Source organism: Mus musculus, chromosome 6 (genome assembly GCF_000001635.26).
Source record: "Mus musculus strain C57BL/6J chromosome 6, GRCm38.p6 C57BL/6J".
Lineage (NCBI taxonomy): Eukaryota > Metazoa > Chordata > Mammalia > Rodentia > Muridae > Mus > Mus musculus.
In genome coordinates, this window is record NC_000072.6 from 29674485 (window position 1) to 29690560 (window position 16076).

Genomic DNA, 16076 nt, shown 5'->3' on the forward strand with positions numbered 1-16076 from the left:
CATATACACATACACATACATACACATGCACACATACACACATATACACATATGCAATGAGGGGGTACATGAGGGATAGCATATAATCTAATACCTCAATTAATAATAATGCAAATTTAGAGGATGATGGTAATTTATAAAGTCCCTCAGATGACACACGACACAGGCAGCACCTTTTATGGGGTTAACTCTCTGGTAAGAATTGTTCTGGGCATGCTTAGCCCCAGTGACAGCATCATCAAATCTATGTGCTAGCTAGCCCTGGGGTCACAGTCATCTTGGCCAGTTTCTGATTAGGCATTATTCTCCAAAAACTAACCTCCTTCCTCCATGTCTCTGGTGGTCAATCTTGATTGTCTACTTGGTTGTATTGAGAAACATCTAGAACAACTGTTTCCAGAGACTGTTGCCTAATGAAGAGTTGAATCCATTGGTGAATTTAAATTTAAACCTTTGGGAAACCACGAAACTGTGATGGTTGGGCCAAGTTTGAGGGTACTTCCTGAAGTGTGTCCTTGGATGCCGTTTTTCACCAGCGCCCCCATCTGCCCCTGCTCCTCTCTGCTCCCAGCTCACCCTGGGGTGGACTGCTTGGCTCTGCTTCCTCTGCCGTGTTGGACTGAAACCTCTAACACTGGGAGCTGAATGAACCTTCCCTCCTTTGAAGTTGGCTTCTTGGGTGTTTTGCCACAGCAATGACAAAAGTAATTAATAAATTATTTTACTCTGCTCTCTGCTCCTCTACAGAATAACACACACTGGGTAAATAATGAACAATAAACTTTTATTCAGCTTATGCTTTAGAGACTAAGACGTCCAAGATCAAGTGCTGTGTCTGGTGAGGGCCATTTTGCTCTACCTATAGCATAGTAAACTGGCAAGTGAGTATGGATGAGACAGGGAGGGAGGGACAGAGCATGGAAGCAGTGGTTAAACTTAAAATGAATCCACCCTTTGCCTGGCATCACAACTCAAGTGGGAGAGTGCTTTCCCAGCATGACCAAGGCCCTAGGTTCACTCTTGAGTACCACGTGAACTCGTGAACTCGGTATGCATATAGCATGTAATTCCAGCACTTAGGAGGTGGAAGCAGGAGAAACCAGAAGTTTGAGGTTATCCTTCAGTATACATCAAGTTCAAGGCCAACCTGGGCTACATAAGACCCTGGAGAGACGCAAGGGGAGCAAAATAACTAACAAACAAACAAAAAACCAACCCCATTCTCTGTGATAATGAACACATTTCTTTGATAATGACATTAATCCTAGCACTCCTTACCCGTCTTTTTTTTTTTAAAAATATTTATTGATTTATTTAATGTATGTGAGTACACTGTCACTCTCTTCAGACACACCAGAAGAGGGCATCAGATCCCATTACAGATGGTTGTGAGCCACCATGTGGTTGCTGGGAATTGAACTCAGGACCTCTGGTAGAACAGTCAGTGCTCTTAACCACTGAGCCATCTCTCCAGTCCCATCTCTACCCATCTTTAAAGGAACTTCACTGTGCTACTACTCTCTGTGGCAGCTGCTGAAGGGAAGACATCTTCCATTAACAGAGGTAAGGGAAAGGTTAGTTCTTATAGTTTCACTAAATAAAATAAGCTATAAAACAGAGCACCTAGGTGCTGGGGAGATGGTGCAGTGCTTGGGAGCACTTGCCTCTCTTGCAGAAGACCCTATTTCCGGCCACCACACGGCAGTTCACAATCATCTGATTGCAGTTCCAGGAGGTTGCTGTCTTCCTCTGGACTCCTCAAGCACCAGGCATGCATGCATTTGGAGAACATATATGCATGCCAGTAAATACCCATACACATTTAAAAATAAAAATCAGAAATAAGCATCCTAGGTCTGGCCATTCTAAATGGCTCGACATTCTACAGTTCCAGCTTTTGCCATAGTCTATTTAAATTTTGAGTCCTTGAATGGATTAAAGCATTCATTGAGAGCCCCCATAATCAATTATTCAGTGCCAATACCCACACAGACGTGCTCAGAGATGTGCTTTACTGAGTTCTTAAATATTTCTCACTCTGAGCAAGTTGACAAGATTATTATAGACAGGAATGAGGGGAAGTTGACTTTCACAGAATACAATAGGGTCTACCTGACCATGTGCATTAGACCCCCGCTTTCCAACACGGTTGAATTTAGTATCAAGTTTCCAATAACTTTGGGGACACGTTCAAACCATAGCATTTCCTCTGGAGATGCTGGATCCCCGTCTTCTCCCTCCACAAGGAATGTCTCTTCTGTCCTAGGTTGCAGCTCCAGATGTGGTACACAGTGAACATCTACCAAGGCATTTCAAGGTTCCAGGTAACAAACCTTAAGCCCCAAATGTAACTCTTGCTACTCTTTAGTCTGCTTTCGTTTTTGGAGCCAGGCTGTATCTCTGGCACTTTGTCCATCTGAAAGGCCCATGAAGTTCCTCTTTCCTGTCTCCCCCAACTCCACCATCCTTTCCTCTCTTTACTAGGACCTAGAACAAAGACATTGTCCATAGAGATCAAGCAAACATGGAATTTTCCCGTGGATTCTAACAGACGACGATGTTTCTGTCTTCTTGAGTGAGCATCAAAGAACAGAAACTTCCCTTACTTGCTAATAGATAGACCCTCCAGAATTCCAGAATCTCCCAGAGCCTACAACCTGTTAGACATTTCAGTTCCCGTACAGCATGTTCCTGATTTATAAGTTTTACTCCTTGGCAGTCTTATCGCCATTAACAACTCACCCTTAACCACTTGGAGTCACTCTTCAGTGGTCATCATTGGCATCACTCTAGCAACACAAACTATGTCTACAGGCAAAATTCTAACACTGAATTGATGAGATTGCTGTTTTAGTCACAATAGCCAGGAAATAGAACCAGCTGAGGTGTCCATCAACTGAAGAACAGGTACATAAAATGTGGTACATATACATAATGGGATTTTATGCAATTACAAGAAGGACTTGAAGCATGACATTGGTAAGAAAATGGACAGACATAAAAATCATTGTATTAAGTGAATTAAAGCAGATTAAGAAAAGCAAATACGATATGTTTGTCTCATATGAAAAATCTACAATACAGTTTCAAGAGTGTATGTGCGTATGTGTGTGTTTATATATGAGTATGTGGATAGGCCATGAAACTAAAAAGGGGTAATGAGAGGAAAGGAAGAGATCATAAGGGTAAAAAAAAGGGTAGTGGAATATATGTGACATGAACACAGACATGGGAGTTTGGAAGGAAAGAATCCAACCAGAAAGAGGTGGGAGCACGGTGGGGGAGAACAAAGTATGGCGATACACAGGTATGAAGACACCATAATGAAGCCTTTGGGTTTTTTCAACATACTATTTTTTATTGATTCTTTAGGAATTTCACAACACTGACCCAAATCACACTCACTCCCTTGTTTTTCCATGTTTAACCCCTCTCAAAAAATAGGAAAAAAAACAAGTCCAATTTATGTTATCTATATATTCTTTGGAGCATGGTCAAACTCTCATTGGCCTGGCCAGTAAATACTTTTTACCACTGAGCCATCTCCTTAGCCTCTTGGCAAGACTGTGCTAAAATTCCATTATTATTCCTCTCCTTTTGGTTTTGAGACTTGGACCCCCTTTCAAATCCTCAGGCAAAGCATCTGATACACATCAAAGTAAACATTACAAACAATTCTAAAACTCACTAAGAAGTCATCTAAAATAGTTACCTAACAAAGCTAGCAGGAGAAGCCGGGCAGCAGTGGCGCATGCCTTTAATCCCATCACTTGGGAGGCAGAGGCAGGCAGATTTCTGAGTTCGAGGCCAGCCTGGTCTACAGAGTGAGTTCCAGGGCAGCCAGGGCTACACAGAGAAACTCTGTCTTGGGAAGAAAAAAAAAAAAGCTAGCAGGAGGATCAAAAAATAATGCAAATGAAAGTTATTAAATCATTTCCCTATATCTTTAAAAGTTCTGGACATTGCCACTGACAGTGTCCAGTTTTCTAGAAACAGTAAACATCAATCAGACTTATGTGCATAGATATACATATACAAAAGATTTTGTTTTTAAAATTCTGTGTGTGTGTGGTGAACATGTATACTGTGTCTTTTATCCAGTGCCATATTCTCTCTCTCTTTCTCTCTCTCTCCCCCTCCCCCTCCCCTACTTCCTCTCTCATTTTTATTTTTTTGTTTATTTTTATTTTTGACACAGGGTCTCTTCCTGCTCCCAACACTTAAGTGCTGGGATTCTAGATGTGTTCTACCGTTCTGGGGTTTCTTTTCTTCTCAAGAAATTTCATTTTTAAAAGCACTGGGAGCTAGACATGGTGTTACCAGCCATGCATGGTACATACCTGTAATCTTTAAACAAAATATTCAACTATGCTTTCTGTCTCTGTGTGAGAGGAGACGTGTACCTGAGCCATGGCACACACATGAAGGTACGCGGGTAACGCAGAAGTTGGTTCTCTCCCTCCACCGTGTGGGTCCCGGGAAGTTCCTCTGCTTCCTGAGTGTATCACCCTGCCCAGCTTCTTTTTCCTCCTTATTAGACAGGGTTTTACTTTATATCTCAGGTTGTCTTAGACCCATTATGTGGCCCTGGCTGGCCTGAAATTCAAGACAAGCTTCCTGCCGTTAGCCTCCCTGCACGAGAATTACAGTCATGAGCTAACACGCTTTTCTGAATGTATATTCTTTTATCATTAGCAAAACCAGACCCAATTTATGTTTTCAGTGTAAGTGTAACCTAGCCAAGTTCAGAACTAGAGTGTGTGTACCTAAGGTTACAGCTGCGCCTCATTTACATCTGTGCCTCAGTACAGCGCTTAGCACAGTACAATGGGTGTCATAGCAGCCTCACCACTCTGTTTAACACTCCCGAAAGCACAGCCCTATTGTAGAAGCAAGGATCCAAATTATTTGCATGGATATTATTATCATAGGTTTTCATTCATGGTGAGTGCCCACAAAAGGTACCACAGAGAACACTGTACCATTACAAAAACCTCACCTTGAAAAGGTGAGTTGCGTCTTGCCCATAATCAGGAAACAGAAGTATCCCAGCAATTGCCACCACAAACAAATGAATTTCATAATAGAGCAAATGTAATCTGTGAAAACCAATTTATATCCAGCCTCTCTTTCAAAACAGACAAATCGCATCTATTTCTGTATAATGAAATCATATCTGTAAAGAATGGATCACACTTGAAATGTAAAATTCAATTACACTTGAGTATTTTTATTTATTCTCCCCATGTCATTCCATTAAAGATGTGTGTCAGACTTTCTTTGCCTGAATACATCATAAAGGCTTCCCAGGAGGTAGATGCTTTACAAGGGATGTAGTTTCCCTCAGAGAACCCACCCCTCTGCTTCTCATTGCTCTTAGAACTCTAAGTCCCAAGTTAAAGCAGTTTCCACAGCTGGAAGTCTTGAGCGTGCAGAGTAACGACACTGCAACAGGATCTTTCTGCACACGTTTATTGGGAGAGCTTGATAGCAGAGGCGAAGAGACCCCCGAGCCCAGAACTGGTGCTGCTTATATAGGCCTAGGAGAGGCGTGTCTCACACCCGGATTGGTTATGCACTACGCCTCATTTGCATGTTCCTCATCTGATTGGCTACTCTCTCTCTGTACCTCACAGAGCCTCATTATCATACCTCATTTGCATGTCTCACATCTGATTGGTTATATTATCAAAGCCTCATTATCATGCCCGGGCCAGGCAGTGTCTTTGCAAAAAACTTTACTGCATATGTACACATTGGTTGTTTGTCCAAACTTATGTGTGGTGGCCAGCAGTAGTCAGTGCCACACTGCAACGGCACATGTGGCTTCCCACAGGAAGTACAAAGGCTAACCACAATGAGATAAGACACACAGGGAAGAACTGCATTCTTCCACGAATGTATCTTCCTAGACTGAAGAAAGTTTATCATGTCGGGGTTTTGTTTGCTTGCTTTTACATTTATTTATTGGATGTGTATGTGTGTTTTGCCTGCATGTATGTATGTGCACCATGTGTGCAAAGTGGTCTTGGAGTTCAGTAGAGGCTGTTGGATCCCCTAAAATTGGAGTTGTGTATGAATGGTTGTGAACCACCATATAAGTGCAGGGGAATGGAACTTGGCTCCTCAATAAGAGCAACAAGTGCCTCTAACCATCTCTTCAGCAAGTTCACAGTTTTTAACAACCAATGTCTCTTAACCTAGGGATATGTGTGGGAATGGATCTTAAGCATATAGGACCAGAATGAAGGAAGTATAATGTTGAAGCAGCCAATTTTATTGACAAATACTCAGTCTGTAGAGATTCTCAATCTAACAGGGCTCTAGTTGTTTGGTTAATTAACAAAAATCTAAACCTGAAGGTGACTTAACCAAAGGATATTCCCTCTACTATAGAGCAGAGTTGCTCAACATTGGAAGTGAAGCTTGCCCAGGGCATTGTACAGTGTTAACCAGTCCAGCCAAGACTAGGATGAGCTAAGTGAGAAATCTAGATTTATGCCCTGGGTGCCTTGTCTCATCTGAATTCTGCCTCATTTGGGAGTACCCTGGCTCCTGCCTAACAGACATCAGTAACACTCTTCTAATTATGATGTCCCAAGATGGCTTCAGATATTGCCAAGTGCTGTTGGAGGGCAGACTCGGCTCCAGTAGAGAGGATCACTACTATAGAGGAAAACTTCCAAAGGCTTAGGGATATTGGTGTATAGCAGTGTATATATATATATATATATATATACACACACACATATATATATACATATATATACACATATATACATATACATATATATGTATATACACACACATATATATATACATACATATATATATATATATATATATATATATATATATATATATGTCATCTACCCTTTCCTATGCCCACCAGGAGGGTGCCCAAAGCAAGGAGAAATACACCACTGTAATTCGAAGTACTCCCTTAAAGAACTCTTTGGTGACAACTCTCTGTAGGCCAAGAATTATGGCCGAGACAGCTGCCATTGCAATGGGCTCTCTGAATGCAGAGAAGAGAATGGGATTCTGGGTGGCAGCTAGTCAGCAAAGCGGACTCATCAGAACAGTCTGGCCTGCAGAGATCGTTGGCAAGAGCAAGTTGTGTTGCTAGACCTAGACTAGATGAACAGCCTACAGGAGGATTGTTTGTCCATTTGCTTTGTGTTGCTGAGAATTGAACTTAGGACCTCAGGCAGACTAATACATGCTCTCCCTCTGAGTCATACTCCCAACCCTTAAACTTTTAATTTTTTTTAAAAGTGGAGACACTTTAGATCTGGCACCATAATAAAAGAATCTACATGCTTTAACCAGTTTACAGATTGGAGCAAGGTCCCAAACCTAGAGACCCTTGCATTGAAGTCCAACTCTCTGTAAGAAGGGTCCTACTACACAGTCAGCCATTCACAGTATAAATTCTCCTTGCCTCCTCAATACTGTGATTCAGAAAGGGGAAAATAAGTGTAGGGAAACTGGAATGTGCTCTGGACTGATACTGAGTCCTAGACACCGGAAGTGTACTGGTCAGAACAAGCGGTTTGTGCTTGTCAAATGAGCCACAGAGCTCTGGTGTCAGTTTATCTCGGTTGTTGCCGAGGTCTGTGACATTCAGTTTGCACAAGCATGCTCAGCAATGGGGAGAATCCTTGCACTGGCTTCTGAACACACCCAGTGAGGACTATTGTGGTTAAAAACAAAACAAACAACAACAACAACAAAAAGGTCAAGTATAAGCCTGTAAATCTGCTTCTAGCTACCAGGCAAGTAAACTAAACGTGGTACCACTCTCTGGAGATCAAGGCCAGCGCCAAAGATCTGAACCTTATATCAGTGATGGTTCCTAAGGAGTCCCCTCCTGATTGCTTATTTGGTCTATGAAGACACATGGATCTTGGAGAATGAAAGCAGTTTAAGCACTGAGGTATGGTTCCATGGTAGAGGACTTCTGTGGACTGCACAAGGCTATCTAGAACAGAACAGAACAGAACAGAACAGAACAGAACAGAACAGAACCAATCGAGGAGGAGAAAGTTATGAAGTTGGTGTTCAATACAGTCTCTCCAGATCAAAACAAACAAACAAACAAACGAACGAACGAACAAACAAACACATGCACGCAGACCCTGAAAGCAATTTAGCCTTACTTGACCAGTAAAACGAGTCAGCCAGCAAGTCTGCTATAGCCTATGCTAGCAGGACTGTTGTTAAAAGGCCAGCTCCTCCTGAAGAGAGGCTTTGGACTTCCTGATCACACCCTGTTGAGTTGAGTGCTCAGAGTAGAACTTTGAGCCAAGCGAACAGTTGCATGCAAAGGTATAGTGATTATGGTGGGTGCTTACAAGTTGGTGGAGGGAGAACTTGGGTAGCCAGGAAGTGTAATGACCTTGACACCTGGTCCTCCAGCCTCCACCTGCAATTGCAGGTCCATGCTTCCACTTAGGTATGGTTCTTTAGTTTGATAAGAACATGTTTTTAAAGCCAGGTGGTGGTGGCACATGCCTTTAATCTCAGTACTGAGGAGGCAGAGACAAATGGATCTCTGTGAGTTTGAGGCCAGCATGGTCTACAAAATAAGTCCCAGGACAGCCAGGGCTGTTACACAGAGAAACTCTGTCTCAAACAAACCATATATCTATGTATTTATACCTATATATATGTTTTCCATCCCCTTACTGACACAGAAGAGGCATCAGATCCCACTACAGATGGTTGTGAGCCACCATGTGGTTGCTGGGAATTGAACTCAGGACCTCTGGAAGAGTAGTCAGTGCTCTTAACTACTGAGCCATCCCTCCAGCCCTACCTTTCTTCTTTCATCAGTGTTGTCGCTAGCACGTTTCCAGTGTCTTCTCCACCTCTTCACCCTTCATTACAGTTGGGATCAGAGATGCTAAAACACTTTAGCAGTGTGCTGAAAATCAGGCTTATCTTTTCTCTGCTCTCCGAGTCAGGTCCTGAGGCAGGTAACAGCCAGCCACAGTGGACATGATGAAGGCAGATTCATACTTCATTGTTGCTATCTTATATCGTATGCCATTTGAAAACATGCAGTGTATGAAGTTCTGCAGGTGTCATGTGTCAGTGATGGTGGTAAATCCATAATTCAAAAAAAATATCCTTGTTTAAGTATTATGTCTTGGATTCAGGCCACAGCAGGTCGAGTGATGGGACTGTGTGGGTGGGTGTGGTACTGAGACACGTTTGCTAGGTGGTGGGCTCAAGGGGCATGAATGTATTATTATCTTCTTGATCCACCATAGACAGCTTTTTAAAAAGATTCATCTATTTTTATCCTACTTGAACGAGTGTTTTGAGTGCTTGTTGTGTATATGGTTATTTCCTTACCCTGAGGCTTAGTTCAGTGTCAAGCTCTTGGCCCAGCCTTCCCTGCCATTCCTTTCAACATCCTATACCCTGGATCACTGGCTGCTCTCCGTCCTCCATACGTGCCTGCAGGGCATGTCCCTCTTCAGTAGCATCTTCCGCATTCCTTCTGGCTCTACAGAGCCATCTCTGTTTCTAGCTTCTCCCTTCACTTTCTTTATAGACCGTTCTATCAATGTCAAGTCCTCTTTTCCTCCTGCTCCAATAGATCTTGGTTCATAATTTCATGGCATTGATTAAAACGGTCTGGCTGATAAAAGGAGAAGCTGACTAAAACAGACTCAATAGGAATCCTATAAAATACTAATAAAGAACTCACTGAGACTTAGACACAGGAGCCAACCGACCTTGAGGTGTTGTTCTAGGAAGCAGACAAGCTCTTCTCCTTAACCGTCTCTCTTTCCTCTTCATTCTCCTGCTGAAGAACATATTTTTTTTTTGTCCCCACAGCAAAAATCATGGCTGTCTTCTCAAGCTACCAAAGTTACTCATTAGAGGTTTAGGTGAAATTTGGATTTGGAGGGGAAGATTAAGTTGGCAGTGTATTAATCCCATAATATGAAATGAGAATTAACTGGACAAATACAGAGTTTATTTAAGTAGGGTGGGGAATTGAATTGTTCAAAATGGCTGCCACTTCTATGGATAGGGCTGAAGCAGTTAAGGGCTACTTAACTTTACATGACATGGTCTGAACATCTCTGGGAGTTCCATTTGTATCTGACTCCCCAGCAAGAAAGTGAACTCTTCAAGGGCAGCGGTGGCTCATTTTTGCATTTTTTCCAAGAGACAGTACTTATTGCTGCATTTCTAACAGTTCCGTGGATCTTAATTTATACATTAGCTCATATAAATGTTTGAATTAATAGGTGTAGACGCCACCGTGCCATAAACACTGCAGTAAAGATGTTACAGTACAATGCTGTAAGACGGTTCTGGTTTCCTGCCCATATTCCTTTTCCTATTCTGGAGAGATGGCTCAGTGGTTAAGAATGCTTACTGCTCTTCCAGAGGGTACAAGTTTGTCTTTCAACATCTATGTTGGGCAACTCCCAGCCACCTCTAACTCCAACTCCAAGGGATCTGACCCCCTTTTCTGGCTTCTTTCCAAATAAAATAAATCTTTTTTTTTTTTAATTTTTGCATTTCAAATCCTGAATGTGGGTCAGCCCCATGTGTCTCAGGCTGGTCTAAAGCTCGATATGTGGCTGAACGTGACCTTGAACTCTTTTTTTAAAAGATTTTTTTATTATTATATTTAAGTACACTGTAGCTGTCTTCAGACACTCCAAAAGAAGGAGTCATCTCTCATTACAGATGGTTGTGAGTCACCATGTGGTTGCTGGGATTTGAACTCAGGTCCTTCAGAAGAGCAGTCGGTGCTCTTAACCACTGAGCCATCTCTCCAGCCCTAAAAAATAAATCTTAAAGGTATTAATAAGGGGAAGCCACCAGGAGGCCTGCTGTCTGGGCCCACCTGCTGCCGTGCAGGCTGGAGCCACTGTGATGAGCAAGTCTGTGGGAGAGAGATGTGAGAGAAAGACAAGCGGAATGCTTTGTGCACTGAGAAGAGGGGGAGAACTGGAGAGGGTGGTGAGGAACAGCCTGAAGTGAGGAGCCTTTGCTGATGTCCCTGGTCTGGGACCATGTTGATATCTGCTGGGCTCGCTCTGCAGATTTGGCCCAGCTCCTTACAGGCTGCAGCTTGCAGGAAAGCTGGCCCCACCCCTCACCTGGGCAGTGTGGGAGAGCTGGCCCCCAGGGTCTAAGAGTGGGAGAGCTGGCCCTGGCTCTTGCTGCAAGCACTGCAGCCACTCCCACCTCCCCACAGGAGAGTTAGGTCTGGTGAAGTGTGTGTGGGAGAGCTACCCCCAAACCACCACTGCACCTGGGCAGCGTGGGAGAGCTGGCTCTGGCGGTGTGGGTGGATGAAGGGCACCCAGGAGAGCAGAAGAGCTGGCCCTGCTCCTTGCTGGTTGTGGGTCTAGGGTAAACTGGCCCTGACCCTCCCCTGGGCAAAGTGGGAAAGCTCACAGGCTGACCCATTCAACTACCACCGAGGCCCAGACCCAGGGCTTTGAGTTGCCCCCCCCCCACACATCTACCCCATTTATGAACTGCTGGAGTGCATGAAGGGACCCACCCTTAAAAACCAAAACTGCAGGATCTCTGTGACACAAGGCAACTATAGATATCGGAGAGGAGTCCTGCTGAGGATGCAGTATTGAGAGAGGAGCAGAAGCTAGAGGCCTGGAACCAGCCCAATGACTCACTGCAGTGAACACTGCAAGGAAAGCGATTTGGGCCAAAGGGAAGACTGTGTGACACACTGACACACTGCCGCTCCCACAGTGGGATTTATTTTTGTTGTTTCTTTCCTGTTTTCATTTCTGTTTCCTTTTGTTCCAGCAATAGAAACCCTAACTAAAAAGCCTGGAGAAATGCTTTAGTGGTTAAGAGCGCTGGGGTTACAAGGGTTGGGGGCAGATATGAAGGGAGATGTATGGGACTGGGGTGCGTGATGTGAAAGTCACAAAGAATCAATTAAAAGTTAAATTATATATGTGTATATGTGTATATATATATATACACACATACATAAATATATGCACATATACATATACACACATGTATATGTATATGTATATGTATATGTATATGTATATGTATATGTATATGTATATGTATATGTGTATATATATATATTTATATGATGATAGCTTAGCAGATGGAGGAACCCCACCACAAAGCCTGAAAACTTGTGTTTGATCCCTGGAACCCACATGTTGGAAAGACAGAACCAACTCTTAATAGTTGTCCACTGTCCACAACCCTCAACTCTCCGGCCACACAATACAAACAAGTAAGTAAATAAATAAATAAGTAAATAAAAGTAGGGACCAATTGAAGAAAGCAATTAACACTGAACAATTAGCACTGACACACCACACACACACACACACACACACACACACACACACACACACAGAGACACCCCTGAGACACCAACCAGCTTTGATTATTTCATTTACTGAACATCCAGGTATGGTACCGGCAAGTGGTTGTTTTGTTGTTTAAGTTCTTGTTTGGGTTTTAGGCTTTGGTCTGAATTATTTCCAGCTCTGCAGCCTCAGACTCACTGACTTTCTTGAGAAAGTCACACAGAAAGGTCCAGCTTCTGGCAAGGCTCCGGTCCGGCTTCAGCAAGCGCGCAGTTCCTATGTGAGGTCAGCAAATGTTCTGCTTTCTTCAGACTGCTTATTTTAACCAAACTTGCTCAGCTTTCTCTAAATACCATACCGAGTCTGTTCTCCTTCTTTTCTGAGCACTGCCAATCATATTTCCATTTTGAATATGTGACTGTACTTAGTATTTATTATAGTTGTCTAATAAGTTTGAAATGTGCTAAATCCAATATAATTCTGACTTAATAGTCCCCAAGTTTAAGCCTTTTCTAAGCTATTAATTCTTTTCAGGCTCAAAATAGCCCTATCCAATTTTGTCTTTCTTCTTGGATTAAGTTATTTTTCTATACAAAAACCAAAGGTCTTATTTATTTACATATGTATTTAATTTATTTATTTTGAGACAGGGTCTCACTATGTAGTCCTACATGGCCTGGAATTCGCTACGTAGACCAGGTTGGTCTCAAACTTGAAGAGATTTGCCTGCCTCTGCCTCTGCCTCCTGAGTGTGGAATTAGGGTATGTGCCAGTATGCCTGTCCTTAAAAACAGATTTTTTTAAAAACCCTAACATCTGAGTATGACTGAAAGCTTTTGATCGTGTGCATCAGACTACTGAGTAGAATGAGGCCTGGTAACTATTGTGCCTTGTCATTTGGAATCCCCTTTGTCAGACGTCTCAAAGCACCTTTTCTTTATTGGTCTCTGTGCTAGCTAGTTTTTTTTTTTCTTTTATTGAAAATAATTTTTTCTCATATAATCCATGCTAAGGTTTTCCCTCCCTCTACTCCTCCCAGTTCCTCCTTCTCTCCCATCCAGATCCACTTTCTCTGTCTACTTGACACAGGCTAAAGGAAAGAGAGATTCTTAGTTGAGAAAATGCCCTCACCGGTGGACCTATAAGTAAGCCATGAAGCATTTTCTTGATCGATGTGGGCAGGCTAGTGCCACAGGAGACATGCCACCCCTGGTCCCAGATGAAACAGGCCGGGAAAGCCATTAAGAGCAAGTCAGAAAGAAGCGTTCCCCTGTGGCTTCTGCTTCTGCTCTCGTCTGCAGATTCTTGCCTTGAGTTGCTACCTGATCAAGGAAACATCCTGACGTCCCTGGATGAAGGACTACAACTGTATGCCTAAATAAACTCTTTCCTCTCCAAGTTGGTTTTGATCATGGTGTCTTGTCACAGCAATAGAAACCCTAACTAAAAGGCCTGGAGAGATGCTTCAGTGGTTAAGAGCGCTGGCTGCTATTGCAGAGGCCCTGAGTTTGATTCCCAGCACCTGTGTGGCCGCTTACATCTGTCTACAGCTCCAGTTCTGGAGAACTTGATGTCTTCCTCTTCCTCTAGCCTCTGCGGGCTTCAGGCACACCTGTTGTACACAGAAAAATCATTCATACACATTAAAAAAGGAAAAAGAAAAATAGGGGCCAGTGCAATGGCTCAGTGGTTAATATGTTTACCTCTAAGACTGACAACCTGATGTCAGTCCTCGGGACCCACATGATGGAAACGCATGTTGGCTCCCATATGTTGACCTGAGCTGTGACTTGTGCAAGATCCCTTCTCCAAATAAACACTAGCCAAACAAGCAAACAAAAGGGGGCGGGGGGCGGAAGGAAGCATGGTGGCACCACTTAGGGAGATGAAGGCAAGAGGATCAGAAGTTCAAAGCCAGGGCTGGAGAGATGGCTCAGCGGTTAAAAGCACTTACTGCTCTTCAGGAGGTCCTGAGTTCAAATCCCAGCAACCACATGGTAGCTCACAACCATCTGTAGTGAGATCTGACGCCCTCTTCTGGTGTGTCTGAAGACAGGTACAGTGTACTTACATATAATAAATAAATCTTTAAAATAAAAAAAGAAGTTCAAAGCCATTTTGGAATACATGCAACTGTCTATAACTAGCTCACTGATAACTAATACCTAAAAGAATAAAATTAAAATTGTTATTAGGGAGTTATTGCTAAGCTTACCAGGATTTGTGTCCTTATAGTTATGTTGGAGTTATTATTTTTAGGAAGACAGAATTAACTGGAGTTAAATATAATGATAGTACAAAATTGGTGAACAAAATGGCAAACTATAAAAAAAGGGTATTGGGAATGTAGGAGTCTTTTTTATTATTATTCTTTCTTCCTCTGTACATATTTGAAAATACTCTTAGAGCTGGGCACGGTGGTACCGTGTCTGCAGTCCCTCCAGAAGGAAAGATGAGCCAGAGGACCCGTGGAGCCCGTGAGTCCAAGGCCAACCTAGGTAATATAGTCTGGATTGGTTGCAAATTTAAAATGTTTACAAAGGCTCAAGAAAAGACTGCACAAGGAGAAGGTTGTACGTCATAGGCATGTGCCCATGAAAGAATTAAAATATAAAGGAAAGGAAACTGAAAAGAAAGCACATCCACTTGCTGGGGTTTATTCCCAGGAGTTCACGAGCTAGAAGCTCGGTCTCCAGAGTGGTAGTACTGAGATGGTGAGCCTTTCTGGGGAGAGGGAGACAGTTGAGTCAGAGAGCGCTATCCCTGAAGGAGATAATGTGGGTGTCCTGGCACTGGGGTGGTTTCTGTGAGAGTCTAGCATCTCTGCGGAATCCCGGATCCTCAGCTGTCACTGTCACACTCAGGGCTGCCACTGTGATGCTGTGAGCCGTGAGGTTTCATCAGAGCCGGGCAGATGATGGCACTATGTTCTTAAGCTTCTGGAGCTACGAGGTAAGTAAACCTCTTTATTGTATAAAGTACTGATCCTCAGATTATTTGTATTACAACAAAATGTACTGAGACTTTATGAATCAGAGACCCTGATGTCAACAAACCTGTAAATCTCACACATATACCAGAAGTCAATTCTCTTAGTATCCTAGATTTTATCCTGCTTTTTCTTTTCTGTTATTGCCATTCTATCGTTACCTGTAGAAGGATTTTGCCTGCATATATGAATGTGCAGTTCTTGCATGCCTGGTGTTTATGGAGGTCAGAAGAGGGTGCTAGGTCCCCTGGACTAGAGTTATAGAAAGTTGTGAGCCACCACATGGGTGCTGGGAGTCAAACCTGGGTCTTGGGCAAAAACAATTGCTCTTAGTGGCTGAGCCAACTCTCCAACCGTCTCACATTGAAAATAGAGCCCCAGACCTAAGCACGACTGACTTCATGATGAAAGTACCATTCAGGCTGTAAATTCAATATGCAGAAACAAAGGCCCAATCCATCAGAGGCTATGGCTCTGGGAAAGTCTCTAGATGCGCTAACCTTGCTTTTTGGCTTCTGTAGTTCTGATTCTGGCTAACTGCTCTTGTTAACTGAAGTATGCCAACCCAGAATGTAGTTTTTGTGCTTCAAAGCTCAATCTGAGAAAGGCTTGGTGCTACATCAGCATCCTGAACAGCCAGTGTAGTCACCAACTAGCTAATGAAGACTTTGTATTGGCTTAAACCCAGGCAGTCTTCTCTGGTGAATTTTGTACAACAACATAGCTTTTCAATAGTATATTCT

General features: G+C 43.0%; 2 long non-coding RNA genes across 2 annotated transcripts; one reads left to right on the forward strand and one right to left on the reverse strand.

Annotated features, from left to right (window-relative positions):
* Positions 1 to 1476: 1476 nt before the first annotated feature.
* On the forward strand, positions 1477 to 3045 carry Gm30896. Its single transcript, XR_001785202.1, has 2 exons — positions 1477 to 2324; positions 2485 to 3045. It is a non-coding gene; the product is annotated as a predicted gene, 30896 (long non-coding RNA).
* Positions 3046 to 12416: 9371 nt separating this feature from the next.
* Positions 12417 to 14240, reverse strand: Gm38780. Its single transcript, XR_868834.1, has 2 exons — positions 13883 to 14240; positions 12417 to 12620 (listed from the first exon to the last, which is right to left on the reverse strand). It is a non-coding gene; the product is annotated as a predicted gene, 38780 (long non-coding RNA).
* Between the last annotated feature and the right edge of the window lie 1836 nt (positions 14241 to 16076).